This window comes from Bubalus kerabau, chromosome 13 (genome assembly GCF_029407905.1).
Source record: "Bubalus kerabau isolate K-KA32 ecotype Philippines breed swamp buffalo chromosome 13, PCC_UOA_SB_1v2, whole genome shotgun sequence".
NCBI lineage: Eukaryota > Metazoa > Chordata > Mammalia > Artiodactyla > Bovidae > Bubalus > Bubalus kerabau.
In genome coordinates, this window is record NC_073636.1 from 947,779 (window position 1) to 954,228 (window position 6,450).

Sequence of the window (6,450 nt, forward strand, 5' to 3'; positions counted from 1 at the left end):
TCAAAAGAAATATACCATGACTTCAAAATTCCCTTGTTCTAAGAACTTAACAGCTCTTTTCAAGATAGCCATGTTAGTTGAAAGTCATCTGACACTCACAAACCACAATTCCACCCAGGTTAGGACTTGGAGATCCTCATTCTCTCCAGATTCCTGGATTTCTGTGTCTCTGACACCTACAGTACACAATTCGGACACGAGGATTCTGTGGGTAATGTGCAGCATTCATTACCTATGGGTCATCAAGTTTTACTTAACTAATTCAAATTTTCTGTGATTCTACCAGGCAAACTGAAGTTTATGTTTTTATCATTTATAAAGAAAAGTTTGCAAAAAATTAGTAATTAGGAAAGGGCACAATGAGCATATTAAAGTTCTTTGTACTTTAGAAACTAGCAATGTAAAGTCCTTACATAGACTCGTAAACAGTAAATAGTATGAGCAGAAATTTTTCTAGTGGTTTTCTATGCATTGTAACCAATGTTTATGTTCATTCTTATAGTCACAGTTAATTAGATAACATGGGAAATTTTTATGAGCTTTTTCTTTATGGCATGATCTATATACATGCAGAGTTGTGCATCATTTTGTATAATAGAAGAGTTCCTGAAAATTATGTGTAAATTAAAATTTTAAAATTATTTTTAAAACCATGGGGATTTTTTTTAATAGAAAAGCTACAGTGAGTCCTTTTTGAAGAATCCTTTTGAAATATGAATAGTTGGTTTTTAACATGCTCATTTACATTTCATTTTATTGTGTTTACTTGAAGTAGAAACCCTATACATTTAATATAGTAATAAACTGCATAATTAATATTGTTATAATTACAATGATAAAAGCAGTCTTTCTGATTTCAACAATGGCTGTTCTTCATGAGAATTTCTTTTAAAAAGAAAAATGTAAAGTGCAGTGGTGGAAGAGTTATTTTAAAAATTACAATAGCTATAACTACTTTTGTCACAAGGCTTTCCTTAATTCTCATTCAAAGTCACTCATAGGCAGGGAAAGGCTTCAATAGCTGACGCGTGGGCTGTTCTGGGGCAGAGGAGAGAAAAGTGATTAACCAGGTTGTAGAATGAAAAAAGGTTTTGAGTATTGTATGTAATACTGATTTTAATACTTGGTCTTCAACAATAACTTTTTTTCCAGAAACTATTTATGCACTTCCCTGGTGGCTCAGATAGTAAGGAATCCACCTGCAATGCAGGAGATTCAGGTTTGATCCCTGGGTCGGGAGGATCCCCTGGAGAAGAGAATGGCTACCCACTCCAGTATTCTTGCCTGGAGAATCCCCATGGTTGGAGGAGCCTGGTGGGCTACAGTCCATAGGATCATAAAGAGTTGGACATGAATGAGCAACTAACACACACATATTTTAAGATGATGAATAGTTCTGATACAAGAAAATTGCCGCATTGTTGCTTAGTATTTAATTTCTTTAGGGAGTACTTTGTTCTAGTAAATTTCAGTTTTTCAATTAAAGAAAAAATTGGCAAATTAAACCCAGTAAGATATAAAAAAAGAATAATACATGATGAACAAGTGGGATGTATCCAAGGAGAGTAAAGTTGGCATAATATTCAAAAATCAGTCCGTGTAATTCACAGAATAAAAGAGAAAAGATGTCTGGTCATTTCAAAATACACAAACAAAAGCATTTAAAATTTTTTCAACATTTGCGATTTACAAAAGTCTCAAATGGCTTTGGGTAAAGGGAACAAAGTTTTTGTTTACTTAACAGAAAAGTCATCAGTTTTCATTATTATCTATTCTGTTAATAGGTCAAATATTTTGTACTTTTCAGAATTAATGATGTTTATTTATGTATATAGTTTCTAGCATTCATGCCTAAATTTTCTCCCCTGAAACTGCTTTTTTATTATCATGTATTCTTTATTATCAGTGGTGTTAAACAAGACCTCTTCCAGCAAAAATAGATTTCATTCAATATAAACTCAGAAAAATGAAATGAATGTCCATCTTATTTTATTTTTTTGGCCACCCCATGTAACTTGGGCTCTTAGTTCCCTGACCAGGGATTGAACTCCTGCTCTAGGCAGTGCAAGTGTAGAGTCCTAACCACTGGACCACCAGGGGATTCCTTGAATGTCTGTTTTAAGTGAGATCCGCACTGTGCTGTGCTTAGTTGCTCAGTCGTGTCCAACTCTTTTCAACCCCATGGCCTGTAGCTCACCAGGCTCCTCTGTACATGGGGATTCTCCAGGCAAGAGTACTGTAATGGGTTGCCAGGATTCATACAAAACACTGAACACTAATCTAGTAATGAGCCATCAATTATATAAAAGTAAAATGTCTTCTTACTCTACTATTTACAATCACTCACTAAATCAGTAAATGTGTATTAAATACTGTTATGTGCTAGCTGCTAAGGGTATAATGGTTTTAACCCCACTTTCTGGGATCCTAGTCTATGGCCCAGGACACAGACAAACAGATAGTTAACACATTGAATACAAAGTACTATCCTGTAAGAGAAATATGTACAAAGAAAGAGCAGTTAAAATAAGGATAAGAAACTAACTGATTCTGCTTGGAGGAACTTGGAGAATTTTTAAATTTTCACAAAAAATTTAAGCAAACCAATTTACTGAGCAAAGCTTCCCTAATCTCTTAAAGAACAGAAACTAAGCCTTTAATGGCTTCTCAACATAGCAGTACCTCTTCCCTTAGGCTGCTGCTACTGCTGCTGCTAAGTCACTTCAGTCGTGTCTGACTCTGTGTGACCCCAGAGATGGCAGCCCACCAGGCTCCCCCGTCCCTGGGATTCTTCAGGCAATAACACTGGAGTGGGTTGCCATTTCCTTCTCCAATGCATGAAAGTGAAAGTGAAAAGTGAAAATGAAGCCACTCAGTCGTGTCCGACTCTTAGCTACCCCATGGACTGCAGCCTACCAGGCTCCTCCATCCATGGGATTTTCCAGGCAAGAGTACTGGTGTGGGGTGCCATCGCCTTCTCTGTCCCTTAGGCTACAACTGCATAAAAACCCTTATGAATTTTATATAAAAAAAACAACAGACTTTCATTTTGGGCAATTAAAAAATAGACTTTCAAAAAAAAAAAAAAAAGACTTTCATTTCCCAATTCTTTGGAAATGGCTGAAGTTTTGATAATTGATAAAATCTATAGTCTACCCCTACATAATGGAAATTGTCTCTGTGTTTTAGATAGGTAGAACAGGGTACTGTTTTTAAGAATGTATATTTTTATTAACAAATTAACTGCAGTTGTGGAATAACTATAATGATATGGTAGGAGAGGTGGCAATACAGGATAGAGAAGTTCATTGTGTGGGCTTGAAGCTGGAGAGTCCTGGATTCAAATTCTGACCCTGTGTCTTACTGCTTATGTCTTAATAGTAGTAGTGGAAAAATTAATCAGTTTATCCTACCTTCAGTTTTCTCTTCTGTAAAATGGAAGTAGTTATGATTACCTTTTAAAATTATTATGAAGGTTAAATAAAGTAATGTAGGAACGGGACTTTCCTGATGGTCCAATGGTTAAGACCCTCTGCTTCCAATGTAAGGGGTGCAGGTTTGACCCCTGTAGGGGGAACGAAGATCTGGCATGCCTCACTGTATAACCCCCCTCAAAAAATAATAATAACACAGGAATACTTCCTGAGAGTGCCTGGCACATACAAGTACCTCTGGGTTGGTGGCTGCTATAATCACTGCCACCATTATCAGTGCCATCATGGTGATGATGATAATGATTTTTTAAAAGGATTTATTTATTTATTCATTTTTAGTTGCAAAGAGTCTTCATTAGTGCCCTTGGGCATTCTCTAGTTGCAGTGAGCAGGGGCTATTCTTTACCTTCCGTGCTCAGGATTCTTATTGCGATGGCTTCTCTTGTTGCAGAGCACAGATTCTTGAGCTGTGGCTCAGTGGTTGTGGCACACAGGCATGTGGAATCTTCCTGGACCAGGGATTGAACCAGTGTCCCCTACATTGTCAGGCAGATTCTTAACCACTAGACCACCAGGGAGGTCCATGTTCTTTGTTTTACTTTTGTTATTATTATAGTGTTTTGAGAACAGAAATAATTTTCTCCTTCTAGACACATCCAAAAAATGGGTTTGTGATCGTGGATGTTCAACCCATTAGAAGCAGCTATCCAGGGGGAAAGCTATCTCCTCATCCGCTTTCCGATCCTCTTCCTCTTTAAGAAAGAAGAACCACCCAGTGGAGAAAGAACTCCCACCCTGGAGGTCTTCTGAGAAGCATCCAACTGATATCATTTACTTCAATTACCTGGACAGTTGTGACCCCATTGAACACAGCTGGCAAGGGTAAAAACTGTGCCCTTCTCCACTTCTTTCCTTTTAGAAACAATTTACTGGCGCTTTGGTCTATGAAAAGATGAAAACAGAAGCTACTGTGAAATACAAATGCTTTTCACTGGTGGTGGTGGTTTAGTCACTGAGTCATGTCAGACTCTGTGCAACCCCATGGACTGTAGCCCACCAGGCTCCTCTGTCCATGGGGACTCTCCAGGCAAGACTACTGGAGTGGGTTGCCATTCTTTTTTCCAGGGGATCTTCCCAACCCAGGGATCAAAACTGCATCTGCTGCATTGCAGGTGGATTCTTTACTGCTGAGCCACCAGGGAAGCCCCAAGAAGCAAAAAGTGATTGAAAATAAATGAAACTTTATTGGTAAATATGACCTTTTCTTTAGGATTTGTTTGCATTTTGTAGCTGCAATGCTTTCCTTACAGCTTCTTTTAATATTTTAATACCTCAGATTCCAATCCAGCACCATAGGGTTCATAACAGTCTTTTCCATATTTGTGCCTCCCTTCTGTGACATTGAGATACATATATATATATATATATATATTTGATTATGTATGTACATACATAATTTTGTATGGACTTCCCTGGTGGCTCAGAACCCACCTGCAATGGGGGAGACCTGGGTTCCATCCCTGGGTTGAGAAGATCCCCTGGAGGAGGGCATGGTAACCCACTCCAGTATTCTTGCCTGGAGAACCCCATGGACAGAGGAGGCTGGCAGGCTACAATCCATGGAGTCGCAAAGAGTTGGACACAACTGAGTAACTAAACACAGTGCAGCATAATTTTGTATAAAAATGTATTATATAAAGTATACACACAGAGTATACATTTACTTAACAAATTCTGGAAGTAATTTCTGAATTGCTAACTCATATCATTGTCAAAACAAATCTGCTAATTAGAATTCAATGTTTGTTTCTGGTTCATTTTGCCTTTAGCCTAAGGGTATATACTCATAATAATAATAATGTGAATCCATACTTTAATGTTAATACAAACAATAAGGTTACTGAAAACAGTTTAGGATGTCTTTGCCTGTGTTTTTGTCCTTAGGATATGTTCTACTAAGGCTGTACAGACAAATGACTGTGTTAAAGTCCCATGAAGTTATTCCTTTGTGTGGGGTAACACCACCAGCTGTTTTTAGATTTGGGGAATTTTTTTCTTTTATTTCATAATTTTGAGATGGTTCCAAAGTCAAATATACAAAACAAAGTGTATCTGGAGAAGTCTCCAATACTGTTCCCTGTTCCTAATTGGATCACAGGGGAATCCTACAGATAGGTAAACTATTTTTTAAAATGTCCTTACATTTAAAAAATCATAAAGGTGGGGAAGTGGGGTGGATGAAAAAAGTAGAAACAAATACAGACACATGCACCCCTTTCTGAAAGAAATGGTGTCACACAATACATACCACTTTATCCCACTTTCTTTCTTCATGTAACAATATATCCAGGAGCTCACTCCACAGGTATATAAAGAAATACTCTGGCCTCCTTTTTACAGCCCACAGTTCTCCATTGTGTTGATGTGTCAGAGTTTATTCAACCCCTTCTCTATTGATAGACACTTGGCTTGTTTCCAGCTGAGTGAAGATAATCTTTGAACCCTCAGGAACAACAAAATCAAATAGACAAACAGCTATGCCAACCACCAAAGCTTTAAAAATGATATTTATAATTTTCCCAATGCTCTCCAATTAACAGAAGAAGGAAAAGACATGAAATGACCCCAGCTTTCAACTGACAGTCACATGATAAGAAAAATAAATCACAGGACAGATCTAAACTAAGAAAAGCACAGTCGCTGGTAAGTATTGCTTACAAAACATCCCCCCCATGATGTTAATGAAAAACGCTGAATCTCTATAATCCTATTCTTGAGATTGATTTTTTTTTTTTTATGGGAACCATCAAGTAATGGTTTAAATTCTGGTCTCTGACACTGACTGGCTAGCTGTGTGACTTTGAAGATGCCCTTTATTTAATCTCTCTGAGCCTCAGTTTTTTTTAAAAGCTTGGATGGATTGATGTGTGTGAATCTGCTTTGAAAACTATACAATATAAAGGAGGTATTTTATCATTGTTTCTTTCTTCTTCTGTGAGTCCTTTAGGATCACAGA

The 6,450-nt window shown here is 37.4% G+C and overlaps 1 pseudogene; it reads left to right on the forward strand.

Annotated features, from left to right (window-relative positions):
• LOC129626177 (F-box only protein 16-like) overlaps positions 1 to 6,170 on the forward strand; it is a 32,837-nt pseudogene extending 26,667 nt beyond the window's left edge.
• Positions 6,171 to 6,450: the final 280 nt, after the last annotated feature.